The sequence below is a fragment of the Natator depressus genome, chromosome 3 (assembly GCF_965152275.1).
Source record: "Natator depressus isolate rNatDep1 chromosome 3, rNatDep2.hap1, whole genome shotgun sequence".
In the NCBI taxonomy this organism is placed as follows: Eukaryota; Metazoa; Chordata; order Testudines; family Cheloniidae; genus Natator; species Natator depressus.
This window is the reverse complement of record NC_134236.1, coordinates 176,409,952-176,429,954: the sequence shown is the minus strand read 5'-3', so window position 1 is coordinate 176,429,954 and position 20,003 is coordinate 176,409,952. Positions and strand designations below refer to the sequence as shown.

The 20,003-nt window shown below is 46.6% G+C and overlaps 1 long non-coding RNA gene across 1 annotated transcript; it reads left to right on the top strand.

Moving 5' to 3' along the window:
- Positions 1-1,710: 1,710 nt before the first annotated feature.
- Positions 1,711-19,278, top strand: LOC141984201 (uncharacterized). The gene is made up of 3 exons (XR_012638683.1): positions 1,711-1,793; positions 14,026-14,079; positions 19,143-19,278. It is a non-coding gene; the product is annotated as an uncharacterized LOC141984201 (long non-coding RNA).
- Positions 19,279-20,003: the final 725 nt, after the last annotated feature.

Below are 20,003 nucleotides of genomic sequence, written 5' to 3'. Positions count from 1 at the left end.
CCTGATTTGTGAATGTCGTGAAGTATGTCTATTTCTAAATGGGAGCATCTGTGGGTGTAAAATTTGTGGGCACAGTTATTTTCAGGTGCAAAATGCACCTGCAAAAGTAAATTGTTGTTGTTGTTATTTGTATAGTCACTAAATACCTAGGCTAGGATTTTCCAAAGTGCATAAGGGAGTTAAGTACCCATATCAAACTGAGTTTTCAATGGGCATTGGACACCTAATTCACTTAGGCCCCCTTGAAAATCCCAGGCCTGGAAAGAATTAAAAAACTGAGATGCACTACTTTTCCCCAGATGTGTGTAAGCCTCTGAGATACTCTTGCTAAAGCTTTAAGCTGCTCTCATCTCCACAACCACAGACTGAAAGCTGGACTCTGCTCTTGCGAAAGTCCACAGAAACTGCTCACTTTATAGGTCAAAGGGTCCTTAGAATGATGTTTGCTCCTCTCTCCCAGCTTGTGCTAACCAAGGAGCAAAGCACGGAGCTCAATCCCAATCCTCTGCATACTAGTATTCGAAAACCTGACACACTGCTGGCCCAGCAATACCCAGGAGTCTAAAGGCTGCTCAGAAACACAGCAGCAGTGTCTTGCGCTCCCTCTGCTGGTTCGCTGCTAGCACTCACTATTCCCACAGGGGTAGACGTCAATTGTGCTAGTCACAATGCTAGTCCTGCAGGATGAAGATGAAATTGAAGTTGCCATTGTTAAACTGGGACAGCCGGATGAATTTCAAACCCGCTGCAACAAGGAATTAATTAAATATTCATATAAACTGTGCTCTTGTTTGCTCCAACACAGGCCCTCACAGACCTATCAAGCCAGGAAACTATCTACTGCAAGAGAGATGTAAAAAAGCTCCCTTCCCGATTGTTTTCTTCACCCTGCTAAATCTACTCTGGATCATATTGGCCCAGTGTTGATTCTGCTTTTTCTGTGGAAACGATGTAGTTCTTCACAGCTTCTCATTCACCAGAGGGAGGTAGCTGGTCAGTCTACAGCATCTTCTTCAGAGATGTGTCCTCTGATGGTCACAACGTTTCCTGCTGGCTGCTTTGATGCTTGTGCTGCAGGAGAAAAGAAGTTAGTGAAATGTAAAAGAAAACTAGAATCCCCAACTAGCTGGTTCCCAAGAGCTATAACAGTCTGAACAACTTGGGGGTCGCACTGTGCTTATGTGGGCTGAGCTCACTGTACACACCAGGGGCCCCATGGCATCCCTCCATTCTCCCCTACAAACTCCCTGTGTGCCACCCACCCACCCCCTTTTCTTTAAGGGACTTGCTGCAACCCTCATCAACACCTTCATACCAGGGAATCTGTGTGCCCTGATCCTAGGGTCCCCCTTTCTCCCCACAATGCCAGGGGCTCTGAGTATGCCCCCCCCATCCCCCCTCCATTCTTCGTTTTCTTTCTTGGTGTTAGGATTTTAAACTCATGGCGAGGATCAGCAGAGCTGATATGGGGAGGAGTTGTTAAAAAGGAAGGTGTTAATGGTTGCTATCAATTGGTTCTTTGATCTGTAGACAATTCAAAAGAAACCGCTGGCTCTCCTGATCAGATGCAAGGGGCTCTGCCTGCAGCGGCGGCAGAGCCTTCCCAAAAGTGGGGGGGGGGGGCAGGGAGCCCCCACCCCCAAGGCCCTCCTCCTGCCCCTCCGAGGCCCCGCCCCTCCTCTTCCCCTGGAGGAGGGGAAGCTGGAGCGGGGCCGGAGAGCCTGCGCTGGGCAGGGGTGGGCTGAAAGTAGCCCCCTGTCCGCGTCCCTGCCCCCGGACCCGCACCACAGCAGGTAGAGGGACCCAGGCTCCCGCACAGCTTCCCGCGCAGCTCTTACCCCGACCTGGCTTCGGCTGGGGAGCGGAGCGGTGCCTTGGAGCCGTGGCCCAGCCATGGTGAGAGGCGCGCGGGCAGCTGTGGCGGACCCTCCACCTGCCTGTGGTGCGGGGGCCCGAGAGCAGGTGGCGGGTCCGCGCTGGGGTTCCGCACAGCTGCCCCTGCGGGTCGTACCGCGGCGGGGCTGCGGCTCCCAGGCCCCGCCCTCAGCTGGAGCCGGGTTGGGGTAAGACCCAGGCGGGCAGCTGTGGGGACTCTCTCCCGGGTGCCTCCCCAAACCGGTAACCTCCCTCCCCCCAGGGCCACCAGCCCGGGTGGCCTCAGGCTCCCCTGCAGCCAGCCCGCTTTCTGCCAGTGCAGCTTGGCGGGAAGGAGCGGAGCCTGCAGGAAAACGTCCCCAAGAGCCTCGGGACAAGGGAGCTGGGGACACGTGGCAGCCGGGACAACTCCCTGCCACGGAGCTGGGGTGCCCCGTTCACTGGCGCGGGGCCGGCTCCGACTCAGTCTCTGGCTCGGGGAGCCGGCGTGGACCCTACACCTCCAGCTGCCCTGGGCCGGGCACCCGGGGGCCAGGGACACGGGCTAGGGGCTACTCTCGGCCCCCCCCCCCCCCCCCGGACCACAGACAGGTGGAGGGCCCGCGCGGCTCCCACAACCGCCTGGACTCCCCGGCCAGGCACCACCAGCTGCTAGCCTGGCCGTGGGGGGAGGGGGGACTTCCAGGGGAAGGGGGTGGGGGTCTGCCACGGCAAAATGTGGACTGGCCAGGCCCATGCACTTTTAATAAGTGGGATGACCATGGCCCGCTGACACCCACCCCCTTGTTCTAGCGCCACTGTCTGTGGGTCCCCCATTTCCCCTTTCTGGTTTTCAGAAAAATCAACAGGTTTCTGCTTATTGGTACCTCGAACATTCCCTGAAATTTTGGAATTAATTGAATGTGGCATTCAAAATTTACTGCATTACAGATGCAGAGAAATGCTATCAAGTTACATATAAAGCTTTGCAAGCTTTGCCAGTTAATCCGTAGGGATACACTGACTTTCATGCAAAGTCTTCAAAGCACTTTACACAGGTCCATAAATGACAGGTTTCAGAGTAGCAGGCGTGTTAGTCTGTATCCGCAAAAAAGAAAAGGAGTACTTGTGGCACCTTAGAGACTAACAAATTTATTTGAGCATAAGCTTTTGTGAGTTACAGCTCACTTCATCGGATGCATTCAGTGGAAAATACAGTGGGGAGATTTATATACACAGAGAACATGAAACAATGGGTGTTACTATACACACTGTAATGAGAGTGACCAGGTAAGGTGAGGTATTATCAGCGAGGGGGGGGAACCTTTTGTAGTGATAAACAAGGTGGGCCATTTCCAGCAGTTGACAAGAACATGTGAATGTTATAATTTTTGATGTCTGATTTGTGTCCATTGATTCTTTTACATAGAGACTGTCCAGTTTGGCCAATTGTTCATGGCAGAGGGGCATTGCTGGCACATAGAATATCAGGGTTGGAAGGGACCTCGGGAGGTCATCTAGTCCAACCCCCTGCTCAAAGCAGGACCAATCCCCAATTTTTGCCCCAGATCCCAAATGGCCCCCTCAAGGATTGAACTCACAACCCTGGGTTTAGCAGGCCAATGCTCAAACCACTGAGCTATCCCTCCCTGCGTCCCCCCTGCCTGCCATGTATCTATTCAGGGAACACCATCATAGGGCCTAATCACATCAGCCACACTATCAGAGGCTCGTTCACGTGCACATCTACCAATGTGATATATGCCATCATGTGCCAGCAATACCCCTCTGCCATGTACATTGGCCAAACTGTTTGGAAAGCTGAGATGCATTAGGCACATACCCAGCCAGATAGGCCAAGTCTTTCTTTTCCTTGATAATGTTGTTGTAGCCGTGTCGGTCCCAGGATATTAGAAAGGCCACCAACAGAAACTGATCCAATAAAAGATGTTACCTCACTTATCTTGTCTCTCTTTTCCCTGACAGACACCTAAAAGCCCAAGGTAGCATTATGCTGGCTTTACTTGTCATTGTTAAGCTGGGGAAAGCGGCTTTCCCACTAAATTGCCTATATTTACCGGCTTGTGGTTGGGATGTTGTCAGGAGGTCAGAAAAAGGTTGGCCAATGAAAGACAGCTGATGTATGGTAGTTGGATTTTTAATCTTTGTCACTTGTTATGTTCAAATACAGACTTCAGCTCATTAAAGATTAGAAAGCGAGACCAGGACTTAGGCTTCTTGGGTTCTCTTCCCACTCTGCCACCTACTCACTAGGCCTAGTTACTCCATTCTTTTGCTTAAAGCAAGGCATATGGAGGAGGGAGCGCTCCCATTATTTTAGGTCATCTCCAGTGAAACTTAGAGCAGCCTCAGGGTTACTCTAATTAATAGGAATATCACTCTGTGGGCCCAAAGAATATCTGTAATGCCAGTGCACTCTGGCCACACCCCCAAAACATTTCTGACATGCCCCTGAGCCATCCTTTAAGCCAGGTGCAGGGAGTAGGGCCAGTGTACAGCCCTTATCCCATTTCTGTACCATCTGAGGAGGCCGCATGTACAGGGGTTATTCTCAGGAGGCCATTCCTTCCTAATCTAAGGTCTCTTCATGCTGCTGGTTTAGCCTAAAGAGCCTTAGTATAACTAAGACCCGGTCTACACTTAAAAAATTAGATCAACCAACTACGTTGCTCAAGGCTGTAAACATTTTTGTGCCCTGTTAGACATAATTATATTGACCTAACCCCTGGTGTAGACCTGGCTAGGTCAACAGAAGAATTCTTCCATCAACCTAGCTCCTGCCTTTGGGAGAGGTGGATTAACTACATTGATGGAAAAACCCCTTCCATTGCTGTAGGAAGGATCTACACTACAGTGTTACAGCAGCACAGCTGCAGTGCTCTTGCTGGGCTGTGGTGGCAGCTGTAGTTTAGAGCAGTGGTTCTCAACCTTTACAGACTACTGTACCCCTTTCAGGAGTCTGATTTCTCTTGTGTACCCCAACCCCAAGCTATACCTCTTTTAAAAACTACTTGCATACAAAATCAGCCATAAAAATACAAAAGTGTCACAGCATGCTATTAGTGAAACTTTGCTTACTTTCTCATTTTTATGATATAATTATAAAATCAATTGGAATAGAAATATTATACTTATAGCTCAGTGTACAGTATATAGAGCAGTATAAACGAGTCGTATAAAATTTTAGTTTGTACTGACTTCACTAGTGCTTTTTGCGTAGCCTGTTGTAAATATCTAGATGACTTGATGTACCCTCTGGAAGACCTCTGTGTACCCCCAGGGGTACACGTACCCTTGGTTGAGAACCACTGATGTTGACGTATCTAACTCCACGCAGTAGGCCTGATCCTCGGGGTAGGTCACTTAATCAGTCGGTGCCTCAGTTTCCCCAGCTCTAAATGGGCTAATATTACTTGCCCACCTTTCTTGAGTTTTGGGGATGCATTAATGTTGATGTAGTGTGTAAGGTGGTTGGAGGCTGCGCACCCTAGAAATGCTATTTATTTATAGATAGCATAATAATTATTGAAGTAGTGCACTGCTTTTGGTATCAAAATAACCCTGTGCCATGTTCTGCCCTGAGCTGCATTCCCATTGAACTGAAGGCAGAACTGGTCTCCCCCGACTTCCTGCTGCACTCAGGGAGGGAGACATGCTTCCCCTGCAGCTTTAGAGAGCTTCTGTCTCATAGCAGCAGCAGCAGCAGCAGCAGCAGGCGGCCTGTGCAAGGCGGGGGTAGGGGATGTGAAGCTGCTGTCTGTGTGCAGCTGGAGGAGCAAGGAGAAACAATCTCTTATTTATGTGCAGGAGGAGGAAATGCTTTAAAGAAATGAAAAAATAATGAAGCTGAGTCCAACACACAGCAAAAGCAGAAGGAAAAGGAAAAAAACCGAGAGCCTAGTGGTCAGGGCCCATTAAACCGGTTAATAATTTATCTGTGGTGGCGCAGCTGTGGCTGCCTCTGCTCACGTAGGACTTGGAGGAGCGAGCGGGGCTCAGGAAGCGGAAGGCTGAGGCTGCACGTACAGGGGCAGACTTCAGAGCGCTTGTGGCACGTGTCACGTCTCCAAGGGCTCCCAGAGGCTCTCATTGTACAGAGAGCCCTGCTCAGCTCAGTGGCAAAGAAACAAGAGGCCTTATTCCACCTGTTGCATAAGGGCTACCCTTCTACACAAACACTCCTGCCATCTTGATTATCACTACAACAGTTTTTTTTTCTTCTGCTGATAATAGCTCATCTTAATTAATTAGCCTCGTACTCCACCTTTTCATGTTCTCTGTATGTGTGTATATATATATCTTCTCACTATATGTTCCATTCTATGCATCCGATGAAGTGGATTATAGCCCACAAAAGCTTATGCTCAAATAAATTTGTTAGTCTCTAAGGTGCCACAAGTACTCCTGTTCTTTTTGCGGATACAGACTAACACGGCTGCAACTCTGACTCCTGCCTCTGTTTAACTCCTCCATAGCCAACTTGTGTTGCTCTGGCTCTGTTTTTCAGTGCCATTGCATTCCTGCTTCCTCAGTCTCACTCACTCCCTGATTCTCCTCTATCACTGGTGTTGTAAATCAGGACTCAGCAGCTCCAGTGAAATCAGTGGAGTTACTGGTGAGAGTGAGAAAAGAATCAGGCCCTCTGTGTTTCATTGTGGGAGCTTCTCTTTCCCCAGCATCTTCTCTGCAAACACCCCCATTAGTGACCTCCTTTCATTGTGTTTGCTGCCCCCACTCCTACCCTTCTGTTTGATGCACTTTTTATACTTTCTCTAGTCTGCTCCGTTTCATGGTAGCTGCTTCTCCCTCTTCCAGCTGCTGAACTCTTGTATACAGCAGAACTGTGCAAAATTTTCATCACACATTTCATTGTGAAACTGGAATTCACATCAAAATTACCCTGTTTTTGCTTTTTACATATTTTTGGTGATTTTTTTTTTTAAATTGCACTTGAAAACAGGTTGTTTTCAGGGGCAATGGACCCATCCTTGAGCCAGAAAGGACAAAATTTTGCTTAAAACAAGTGGTGTTTCAAGCAAAATGAGGCCATTTTCTAACACAAGTGGATTTTCAGCAAATATATGTAGCCTTTGACATTTGTGCATTTTTTTCATGGACAGACCCCATGTCATACATCTTCAGGTAATGTCTTTGCAGATGGAAAATCACCAGACACAAAATGATGAAAATGCTGGCAAAAATCAATTCCTATTTTTCCCTCCATTTTTGCTGTGCAAGTATCCAATATACATTGCTCCCCCATAAAGTCCTTCTAATGGAAACTGCTTCCACCATTGTGAGATGTTCTCTGCTTAATGCTGGGTGAAATTTTTTTGGCCAAAACTATATTTTGATTAAAAAATGCAGATTTGGTGACATCAAAGCCTTTCATGAATTGGTGTCAGTTTTGCTGAACTGGTTCAGGGAGGGAGCAGGAAGAAATTTCAAAAAAGTTGTAATGTTTTGTTTTGACATTTTCAAAATGAAACATGTCAATTTTTCGGTTCAAATGACTGTTTAGAAATTTCCTTTAATTCAGTGTTTTAAAAGATCAAAAATAGTCTATAAATAAAACCCAAAATTCTGTTTGACTCAAAATGATTTTTTTTTTTTTTTTACTTTTTGATTTGATAAAAATTCAGTTCTAGATTGACCCAAAAAGATGATGTTGTTTTTTCTGATTTTTTGGACGTGCCAGAGAACCAAAAAATGTTTTATTCACACAGGTCTCCCTCTGCTTAAGTCTTCTGTAGCAAAATGCCATGCTTCTGCTTTTCACTGCTTCATTGTGGCTGCCTTCCTCAACGTGTTTAACTCTTTGGGCGCTGTTCCCTTTCTGTCTCTGCTCTCTTCCATTGTTGTTGCTCCCTTCTACTCTCTCTGCTAGCCACCATGAGCACACCCACCCACCCCCATTTATCTCACTTGTAACCTCCATCCTTGCTCCATTGTGTAACAGCAGTTTTGAGAGATCTTGCTTGTGAAAGTGAATTAACAAGGGAGCATTACAGAGAAGGTTCTCTGCCCTGAGGGTAATCTTTAATTATGTGTGTAGAGCCTGATTCTTGGATCTGCTCCAGCAGCTTTGCATTACTCTCGCATCACACTGTTGCCATTACTAGCTCTCAGAAGGTCCCCCTGGTGAAAAGGGAACCCCAGGTGGCAAGGAGACACACCCACATCTGTGTAGAGGGTGTTCCTGGGAGAAAGGAAATGTGTCTGGGACACCCCTTCATCTACATAGTCACTGGCTGCTAGAACAGCCACTTGGGTCTGAACAGCTGTATATAACTTAGAAGAGCTCTGAGCCTGCCCTAAATTAGGCCAGGGACCAAACCGGCCCCTTGCTGGTTCCATTATTTGGAGAATGCAAAGATGGCATAGAACCACCTCTCCTCACAATCCACTCCAGCTGCACCAAGACCAGGTCTACAAACTTGCATCAGTATAACTACATCACTCAGGGGTGTGCAAAATCCATTCCACTGAGCAACGCAGTTATAGCAACCTAAACCCAGCTGTAAACAGTGCTATGTGGATGGGAGCACTTCTCCCATCAACATAGTTACCACCTCTTGGGGAGGTGGACTAACTACGCCAACAGGAGAAGCTCTCACGTCAGTGTAGTAGCGTCTTCACTGAAGCACTATAGCAGTGCAACTGTACCAGTGCAGCTGTGCCGCTGCGGCATTTTAAGTGTATGCCCCAAGTGTATCTTGGCCATATCTGATATTCTAATCCATAGTAACTACATAGTGTAGTAATGTATATGTTAGAAATGTGTATGGATGGCTAGATAGACTAACAGCTTGTCTTTGTCTGGCAAATGGGGAGGAATTATGGAACTGAATTACTTTCTCATCAATGTAGGAGATGGGACAATGCACTCATGTCCTCTGGCATCATGGTGACAAGCTACTCTGGGCAGGTTTATTAGATGCAATTGGATTGGTTGATGTGCTATTTTATTTAGGTAATTACATCTTCAGTTCTAGCTTCCTTTTGCTTTCAAACATTTAACACATTTACACAAATTTACACAAATTTTATACATTTACACAAATCCACTGGTTCAAATCCCAGCAAGGTCATTCCAATTCTTTATCCTTCTGAGAGAGAGAAACTGAATTCCGTAGAGGTCACTGCCTGGGGGATTCCGTTACAACCAAGGTCCCATCTGCTTTCCCAGCTAATTCAAGGTCCTTAGCATTTATTTGGTAAAAGAAGGGGTTTGCCCTCAGCTCAAATTTGCCTTTTCACTGTTTGTATTGTGGTTAAGTCTTGAGACCTCAGTCTGGGATCTTTTGTGCTAGGCACTGTACAAACACAAGGAAAAGATGGCCCAGTGATCTTACAAGATAAGAAATATTTGGAGTACCCACTCTTGTGCAGATGCTCTGTGCTGGTTGGTTACCTGTCACTCCAGACATGGCTGCATTTCACCAGAGCTATGTGCATAGAAGTTGCGAAGGGTTTAAGGATCTTTTGGGCTCTAAAGGACTATATAACTGTAAGATGTTATTTACCCTTATTAAGAAGCATATGTGTGTATGCATGCAAGTGTGATGGGATGTTCACCCCACACTCTCCCTGTAGGAGTTAATGGAGGCCATATGGGCCAATTAACCTATTAGGTTGCAAGCTGGGAGAATTAAGTCTGAGAGGAAAGCCCTAATTAGGGGAAGCTCACCTGTGCAGGAACAAGTGGGGCTTCTATAAAGCCAGATAGCAGAGAGGGGCTGCAGGGAAGTAGTCTCTCCTTAGGAGTAAGGAGGTGTGTTTGGTATTACAGAGGTATGTAGACTTACTCTGTGGAAGGAGGGTGGCATTCTGTGGCTGGTAGACCCAGAGGAGGGGAGAACCAGAAGGTAAGGAAAGCCTCAGGGAAAAGGTAGTAAGGTCCAGAATAGAACAGAGGTTGGTTGCTGGTTAGAGAGTCCTTGAGTTGGAACCCAGAGTGGAGGGTGGTCCTGGGTTCCCTTGGCAGCTACTGTCAGGGAAGTGGCATCACAGGGGTAGTGAAGGGGAATATTATGGACAAATTGGAGCAAGTCCAGCAGAGGGCAATGAAAATGATTAGGGGGATGGGGCACATGACTTACGAGGAGAGGCTGAGGGAAGTGGGCTTATTTCTTCAGCAGAGGAGAAGGGTGAGGGGGGATTTGATAGCAGCCTTCAACTATCTGAAGGGGGGAGGGATTCTAAAGAGGATGGAGTTAAGCTGTTCTCTGTGGCAGATGACAGAACAAGAAGCAGTGGTCTCAAGTTGCAGTGGGGGTGGTCTAGGTTGGATATTAGGAAAACCTATTTCACTAGGTGGGTGGTGAAGCACTGGAATGAGTTAGCTAGGAAGGTGGTGGAATTGCCATCCTTAGTGGCTTTTAAGGCCCGACTTGACAAAGCCTTGGCTGAGATGATTTAGTTGGGGTTGGCCCTGCTTTGAGCAGAGGGTTAGACTAGATGACCTCCTGAGGTCTCTTCCAACCCTAATCTTCTATAATTCTTCTATGATTGGCTAAGACTGCTGGTAAGGAAAGATTTTGATACCCTGAAAGGGGGGAACATGCCAGAGGGCCAAGTCACAAAGAGGAAGCTACCTTGAGTTACAGAGTAAGGGAGAGGGAACAATGTGTGCAGGGTGTGCAGCAAACAGCAGATGGGGGGGCCTTGGACCTGGAAAGAGCTAATCCCCAGAGCAGCCAGGAGGAGGTTTGCTGTGGCGAATGGACCCTGTGGTTTTTTTTTTTAAGCACTTGTAACTTCCCAGTGGCTAGCACTGATAACAGCCTGTGTATGTGCATAGGCCCTTTACCTGCACTGAGGTAAATGGAAACCACAAGGACTGTTATGTTTGAGGTTATGTTTTCAGATATGTTACTGACACCTCCTGTAGGACCCCACGGATTCCTTACCCTCTTGAATGCTTAAAGATAGGCATATGACCAGTGATTCAGTGGAAGGGAAAGTGATTTAATACTTATAGTAGTTCTCTGGGGCTACAATTCTCAATCTCCTGTCGGCACCAGTGTGAAAGCCAAGGTGCTAAGCTAGGCTTCAAGTGAGTAAGATAGTGAGGGTGATTGCTATGAGATTGGTTCTCACACTGTGGTCTGTGGATTAGTAATGGTCTGTGGGGCATTTCCAGATGAACCATGGAGCTGCTTCAATCACAAAGATGAAGCATCAGCCAGGCTTCAAGCAGAGCTCCCAGACGCAGGTAGGGCTGTCTTTGTCAGGTGTGCATTTTGTGTAGAATCATATGTGATCAAAGCTGAAGATAACACTAAAACTGAAGGGATGACAAACACATGAGGCTAGAATCAGACAGCAAAAGGACTAGAGTGATTAGAGCAGTGGACCCTCAGCAGACGATTTGGTGCTAATAAATGTAGTGGGGGCAGGGGATGTATCAAGTCTTTGCACACAAAACATCGAAGCAAGTTTATTCTCTCCTGGTCTCCTCAATGCTGTTGTAATAGTACACTTTCATGTAACTGTACTGTGGGTGCTCAAGGGAAGGTTTGAGGCTGGGAGGTTATGGTGGCTGGCAGAGGGCACAATAGCATCATGCTGAGTCATTGATATGAAGAAGTTGGAGAGATACTGTGCCCTGCTTTTAGACTGGGAGTCTCTATATGGGACAGGCAGGAGAGCAAGACAGGGCAAGTCCAATCACACTTATGAGTGTGTGTAACACCCTGGAGAATGTGTGGTGTCCCCCTTGATTTCCTATCCAAGGATATGACTCAGCTATAACCCCTACCTCTAAAGGTAGGCTCTTTAGCACAACCTATAGCAACTCCTGTATTTAATGCTGCAGGTTCCTTATTCAGTACCCTGCGCCGGCCAAAATAGCAGCGTTACGTAAATAGGGACGTGTTGAGATTCAAATGGCGGTGGGCCTCAGACATGGGGGATGAGCTCTGCCCAAAGAAAGTATATATTGTAAGCTACTGATCAGTGTGTGTGACTACATGAATCTCCCTCTGTGCTTGACCCATAGAGGATGTGGTTGTGCAGTAATTCTCAATCTAAGCCTGGCTTTTAAGATCAGGCTGTAGAGATTCATACTTTCCACTCTGGCAGTCCCTGGTGAGGTGTGGCCCTTGATGGTAGCCATCACATGTGCATGTTGGGGGGGGGGGGGGGAATCATTGTACCCAGTCTTAGTTTGTGTCCCAAAGAAGGAGAAAAATACATGTTGTACAAATCATCAGAATTATTTGATTTTTATGACTCTCTCCAAAAGGATGGATTGAGCCAGGCCCTAATCAAAGGCACAAGAAGCCGGTGCTTAATTTGTGCCAGGGCTTACCAGGGTTGAGCCCCAGCACCTCTAGGCTTGGCAGTTCACAGCCATGGCACCTCTGGACTTACTGCATCTTTTATAAAAGTAAAAAAAAAATTGCTTGAGCGTTGGCACCTCTTTCATTACAAATTAAACACTCGAAGGAGCCTTGTCCTACTGACAGGCGTCAGGCACAATCTGGATTGGTAGTGTTAGCATTGTTCCATGATAGCACTGCTGCTGGCATTAGGTTCCTTAAAGGGAACAGAAAGAGGGTAGGGGCAGACCTGGCCTGGTGTGGATGACTGACAATTTTCTTCACTAGAACTGGGTGAATAAAAAAATGTTTTCGTTCACAGGCAATTCTGAAAAATGGAGAAATTGTTTTGTGCTGAACTGATGATGAAATTTTCCAAAATTTTTGGTGACTCAAAAAGTTTGTTTTGACTTCACTCTTTCTGTTTCAATTTTGGCAAAAGCAAAGGAAGACTAGATTCACACTACCTTACACTGATTCCCAACAAGGTATCAGGGCTTGAAATGGGTACTCATGTCATTTCTCCCATTAGCTTCCTCTCTATCCCATCTCCCCTGAGTGCTCCTGACACCCCTTTCTCGGCCTAGTGACTGCTTTCCCCTCTGGTGGTGGTTTACTTTGAGCCCTGCAGTGTAATTGGAAATAAAGGCATGAAACTGTGAAATGGAAAAGTCAGAAGAAACTCCTCAGTGGTGAGAGGTGTGATACTGGGGAATAACTTCCCACAGGAAATGCAGGTCTTTTTTGCCTGGAACATTTAAAATGCAACTGGACAAAGTATTGGAGAATATACTGTATGAAACAATGCTGAGTTAGCTCTGACAAGGGCAATCTACTGACCTAATAAATCATTAGCATGTCTAATTTCTAACTATGCTGGATTAGAGGGACAGTTCTGCACAATTGATGGACAATGATATCATTAACAGCAGTGACTTTTCGGGCATGGGGAAGTCAAGACAAACACTGAAGTAATTCAAAAATCAGTGTCTACTTTTGAAAAATCTGGCTTCATGTAATACTTCACTTATCCTTATACGATGCCTATCACCTTACTATCAGAACACTATATATCAATCAGGCTTCAACAATGTAGACCTTGCAGAGGAAGAACTAAGAGCAACACAAATAATCCCAGAGCTTTTTAATTAAATATAACAAGGTAACCACAATGATGAATAGGTGATGCTTCTTAGCAAAGAAGAGCAACAGGTCCCTTGCTGTGTAGATAATGTGTATGAAGATGAAGCAATACAGGAACAAAGCAAATTGGTTCTGGGGCATGAGGAGGTCCAGGCGTCCTTCAGCAGGCTGTGGACAAAGGGGCAAAAATGTGTGATATTGCAGGGCCATGTTCTATACATGTCCTGTGAAAAGACTACTGCTCAGCACATCCCTTGCCTTTGTGACCATAAACTGTCACTAATGTGATCCATGGACAAACTCTCAGATTGAGATCAGCGCGATTCTGTTTGAACAGCCAGATGAATTAGACTGAGCTGTGGAACCGCTTGGCTTGTGCTAATTGTCATATACTCATGACTCCCAAAATACTTTAGCTATGACTCTATAAAGGTTGTTCTAGTGTAGGGCTGGGCTCCACAGTTGTACTTGTGTCTCCTGCTATCTCTCTGCTTTGGGCATCTCAGACAGGTTCTGTAATGCTCTGATTCTTTATCAACAGCAGGGTGAAAAAAAATTCTGTTATCCTGTGGATTTTTCTTTTAATGGCTGGATAACCAGTTAAAAGAAAATAACTGCTAGCAATTTGTGCACAGACTCACTCAAGCATGAAGTGTTTCCCATTTTTTTCCCTCTCCTGCAGGGGGACACTTGATATGTGAGCCTAGTCTCCCAGAACAGCCTTCTACAACTTCTGGTAAGCACAACGCTCCAAGTTCCAGGTACCTCTATACTTAATCACTTTTTCTTCAGTCAAGATAGAATTAAAGTCCACTAAACATGTGGCAGCTGCTTCATGTGCTAACACAGGAATTCCAACAGTTACTTCTCTCTCTGTTTCTTTATATGGAGGACATATGGCCAAATTCAGCCTTGATGTAAGCAGCTGCATCTCAGGAGCTTTTTATTTACTTGAGGGCTGAATTAGACCAAGCTTTTTCCATTCAGTCCTTGCCACTGAGAGACTGCACATGCTAGTAGGGTAAATGATATCAAAGTAATTCCCAATAACACAGGTACAGGTTACTCCTCTACCACACTCTTACCCTGATGCCTTCATGTGGAAGCGAATTCAACTGGTGAATCTTGTACAGCACAAAGTTATCTTCCACTTAAACCTTAAGCTATACCTTTCCATTCACCAGTACTTGCTCAATGTGTGCTACTGGAAAGGAAGAGGAGCAGTTTACCTACTGAAAGGTTGTCCATCAGAGCTGTAATAGCAACACTTGCTCCATTTTTCCTATTGGTTTGGCAGTTTTAGGCACCACATTTCCCCATTTGTTGCCGTTAGTTTGGATGCAATGAGTCTTAAGTTCAGAGCTACTTGGGTTTCCCTACAAATGAACTGTTATCTAGCCTGTTCTTTTTAGATCCTGCTGTTTCTCATTATTTTTTGATGGGCATAGCACCTGCTGTTCAGATCAACCATCACGCCGGTTTGCTTTGCTACACCTGGGGTTTGGTCCGTTAACCACCCCTCAAAATATGTTCTAGTCACAGGCAGTGTTCCCTCTAATTTTTCCAACCCATGTGTGGAATAAACTTTGTAATGGGCACCAGTGTGGAGGTGATGTGTCACACACCAAAATTCATGTGGTGGGAGTGGGGATGAGGGGTTTGGAGTGTGGGAGGGGGCCCAGGGTTGGGGCAGAGGGTTGGGGTGCGAGGGCTCTGGGAGGGGGTGCAGGCTTTGGGTTGGGGCCAGAGATGGGCTCAGAGCTGGGGCAAAGGGTTGGGGTGGAGGGGTATGGGCTCTGGGTGGCGCCAGGATGAGGGGTTTAAGGTGCAGGAGGGTACTCCGGGGTTATGGGGGGGAGCTGCCTCTTCTCTCTTCTCCTTCCCCCCCCCCCACCCACACCCACACACACACACGCAGCTGCTGGGCTGGGGTGGGGAGAGACGTCTCTTCCTTCCCTCTGCAGCAGCACCTGGGCTTTGGCTGCAGGAGAGGCACCCCTTCCCGGGCCCCAGGAGATCTGGGCTGCGGCAGGTCCAGGGCTTGGCTAGGTTGGGGCTGGGGGAGGGGTGCCCGTCCCCTGGCTGGTCCCTGGCCATGGCAGGTCCCCAGGTGGGTTCCCTGAGCGCCTGTGCAGCACTAAATAGGCATGGCCCCGCACCTTACAGGGAATTTAGGTCACAAGACCTCTTTGACCGGCTCCACTGTAGAAGTTGTATCCCCTTGCCATAGAGTATGCTGGCCCCTTCAAGTAGAGTCTGAGTCCAAATCCCAGGGTCTGAGCTTTTGGCAGAGGGTGAGGGGAGGAAAAGTGCCTGGTCCTTCAGGAGAAAGCCAGATCTTAGAGGAGGAGTCTGCTGGACTTCCCTTCTGTGTTTGTTTTTTTTTTTTTGATCTATCATCCCTGTTGAAGGGGAGAAATTGGAGGGCTAAACTATTCAACCAGTGGGGGAAACTGAGGCAGCAATGCATTTATATGGCTGACAGGGAAACCACTCTTACCCCTCTCTATTTAGCAGGCAAACCAGTTACAAGTAATGGCAAAATAACTTTTCTCCAATGTATTTTTTTTAAAGTCTCTGGAGTTAATGTGTAAGATCCTGCTATGAGTTCATTCAGTCAGAATCAAACCCAAGAATGGAAGTCTTCTCAAAGAAATGAATCTTTGTGGAGATTTGGAAATATTTTAAACTGGGACCATGTGGAGAGCACACATCTGGGTCATGCCTCCCCCTGTTTACGCTTTCACCTGTACTCACATGTCCAGATGGTGCCTGCAGGCGCATCTGCTCCATCTTCTCTTTGTGCTGCCGCTGCTTTTCCTTCTCCTCATATTGACACTTCAGCATAGTTAGCTCCATATCCAGCCGCATCTTCTCCAGCTCAGTCTCAGCCACTCGGGCCAGCGTGAAGTTTGGCTGCTCCATCTCCACCCAGCTGTTGATCTCACCATCATTGGTAACATGTTCTGGTTGCAGAGAATCCAGTTCTGCCTGTGAATTAGTCTCCAGGTCCTGGTCCCTAATGTCTGGTGGTTCTGTCACATCATCAGGGACATCTGGGGTATTTTCAGGGGTGTCCTAGTCCATAGATCAGGGAAAATCACCCATTCCTATTTAACTGATACAAACTATCTTTAAACAATCTTCTGGTAAAAGAAATGTTTTTCAACTAGCTCAGCTGGGCCAAATGCAGGCTGGCAGCCCAACTATATCTAGAAAGCTACTACACTTGAATATTCAAAGCCCTGTCTGAACTACTAGAAAGTCAGAGGCTCCACTTATATTGTGGTGAAAAGCAGCGGTATCATTTGCTATGGGGTGAGAGGGGCAGTTGCTCCCCCCAAAACTTTTTGTCCCCCTGACTTTTCATAGTTCTATATACGGTCTTCCACTTTTTGCCCCTCTTCCCCCCAACTTTGGATGCAGTCATTAGGAGAGTAAACTTCCCCTCTCCCCACCCCAAATATGAGTAGATGAGACCTAACCCAGTCCCCATAACCAGATTGAAGCCCTGGACTAAAACCCATGGCCTTTGACATAAGCATAAAGAACACTTCAACTCTGGGTCAGTTGAAAAGTCAATGAAGAAAAACGTAGGAGACAAATCTATCTCTGATTCGAGTCTAGTGGATGGTGTTCAACCAGATATGAAATTAGCGTCCCCTGAGAACCATGGAGTCATGAGACTGTGCTACCGTCTTGGATGTATCTGGCCAGGAGAGAAATATTTTACTACTCTGAATTAATTTCTGTCAGTTCATAAATGAGATGCCAAAATGAGCCAATGAAGATGAGAGGCCTCCCTGTCTTGGGATTAGTAATAGGCTAAATAACAGCAGTAGAATGGGTTGGCTGGCTTTCAGCAGACCCGGGAGTTATGTAGAGATCATGCCACTGACAGGTCTGCCCTCTAGGCTTATGGAAAGCCACAATATTTATTTATGTAATGTATACAAGACTCACACGCAAGAGCTTTGAATAAAATGGATGTAGACAAAATGTGGAACTCTTCCCCTGGCTTACATTTTAAAGCCTATGACAGAAGGTGAAGAAAATAAGAAACCGAAGAAAACTATTACTCTTACCATAGAGGTCTTAGGTACAAAGCTAGGGGAGACAGAAATGAGGCTGGACAACGCTGGATTCACAGGCAGTAGCCACCGTTTTACAAGTCTTTCACTGTCCCATGCAGAAAACTCAACACCAGCTGCCCCAGTTCAATCCAGATAGAAGCACAAAGTTCAAACCCAGATTTCAGCAAACTGTCATGCTGATGTCACAGGTTCCACACTATGCTGTCTCATAATCCAGCTGTTGCTACAACATCATAAATGCTCTGTTGCTAGGTGTCCAACAGCACATGGGAAATCTGCAGCAGAGCCAGGGATAAATCCAGTTCTCCTGATTCAAGTCTAGAACCTTAACCACTAGATCAGTTCTTTTCCTTCTGTAGCCGCCTTCCTGCTGCTTCAGTGAATGAGACTGTGTTCCTTCACACAGTGGCAGCAGGCATAGTAGGCAGCAGTCTGGCTCACCACGTGCCTAGTCATGATCAGCTGGCAGTGATTTGTAGGGTTCATGGGAGTAAAAAGTTTTAAGTAGGGATTTGAAGGAGGATAGTATGGTGACACTATGGATTTTGATGGAGTGTTTCCCTCCAACTAAGGAGTGGCATTGAGGAGAGGTAGTGCTGAGAAGGGCTTGTAGGAAAAGCAGACTAGCAGGAATTGAGTGGTAGAGTGAAGGCAGGTGTCATCAATGTGATAAGATAGATCTGATTGGTGCTAAATGGTGAAGGGCCATAAAGGCACAGAAAAGAAGCTTGTGGTGGGAAGCCAATGGAGGGATGCAAAGTGGAGGTGGGGGGCCATGAGCAGACAAGGAGCTAGGAAGATACTGCTGGCAGAAATGTTTTGAATGGACTTCAGGGGAGGACAAGGTAAGCTAGAGAGAGGAAGATGATAGTACTCAAGATACAACATAAGGGCTTGGAACAGAAACTTTGGTAGTCTGGACAGACAGAAAATGCTGGATCTCTGGATCGTTCTGTAAGAAATTGTGACAAGACTTAAACACTACAAAGGGGTATAGGGTCTAGAAAGGGGCCAGGTCAAAGATGATGCTGAAATTACAGGCCTGAGTCACTGGGAGGATGGTGGTGGTATACATGGTGATGAGGGGGGAGAACAGAGGTGTGGGAACAGAGAAAGATCAAAAGCTCAGTTTGGGCCTTATTCAGTTGAAGTTAACAGCTGGACATCCCCACAGAGAAGTTTCAGTTGGGTAGACCAAGATGTGGGATTGGATGGAGCAATATTGCTCCTATGTTGAGAGGTAGCTCTAATAATCAAACCTGAGCTCGCTCAGTGAGAAGCCAAATTCTGCTGTCAGTAACACCTGCCTTTACTCTACCACTGATGCCACTCAGTTCCTGCTAGGATAATTGAAGTCAATGGAGTTACATCATCATAAATTTGGAGAAATGAAAACAAAATAAGGAACAAGTGTTGGGTATTTTAGATAGTTTGGTGGTGGTGGTTTATCTTTCACCCTCCATCTTTGTCCACCTTCTTGTTACCAAGGTTGGCACCCTTTTTAGGTGCCTATTTTTCTGATTGGTTAAAGTTTAAGCCTAATCTACCTAGCAACAGTAAAGTCAGGAAGTGGTCATCTGACTCCCAGTTAGTCTGCTTTGTGACAGAGTCTGTATAAGGGGACTACACACTCTGTCAAGGGCTATCTGCTCAGGAGGCAGCCCATGTTCAGTTCAACTCATGTCTGTGCTCGGTTGTGCAACAGAGAAAAAGGAACATCCTCAAAACACCTGTGCTTACCTGGTTGTCCGTCATCGAGGAAGATATCCTGTTCCATCTCGAGTTCCTGATTCCAGTAGCTGTCCTCAAGGTCTTGACCTGAGTTACCTGAGAAGCAAGGCAGATGAGAGCATTGTGAGCTATCTACACCTGAGTTCCTGTCACTCTTAGTGACTGAGTAACGTTGACATTTTATTTGTGTTGTGTCCCTGTTGGTTAGGGGTTGGGTCTGGGCTTCAAGCCAGCTGTACTTGTAAAACCACCAAGCTGTTTTATGCTTTATTGTACTTCTCTCTCTATTTTGTTATGTACCCTCTTAATAAACCCTCCTGCATGTTTTCAGCGTTTAAAATGACTACGTTTCATTTGACCTGTGACTAATAGGTGATAGACCCTACAGAGGGATCAATCCTTTTAGGGCGGTGGGGTCCTTAAATCAATTCCAGCAGTCTCTTCTGGTAACAGTTCTGGTGATCACAGCAGGACCCTGATGGTCACAGTTGCTTTTTAAGTTTTTATAATCTGCTCATTTAAGGTTTATTGGACAGCCACAAGCCTTGAGGGAGGGCAGCATTGGTATTTGGCCAGCAGCTTTTCTTATTTTGAGACCCAGCTGCTGAAGTCAGGCCCCAGTGAATGCTCTGTGGGAGCTCTTTGTGGTGTGCTAACTGAGGACTGATAGGAGGCCAGCCATTAGGCCCAGTGAGTACAGCAGACTCTGGCCTTGAGAGAGTCCGGTGGGAGTGCTGTTTGAGATAAAGGGAGTTTAATAACTCTGGGGCAGGCCAGCACTGTTGCTGAGCATTGCTTGTCCCAACTCTTGGTAGTCACCAGTAAAGTGCTGGGG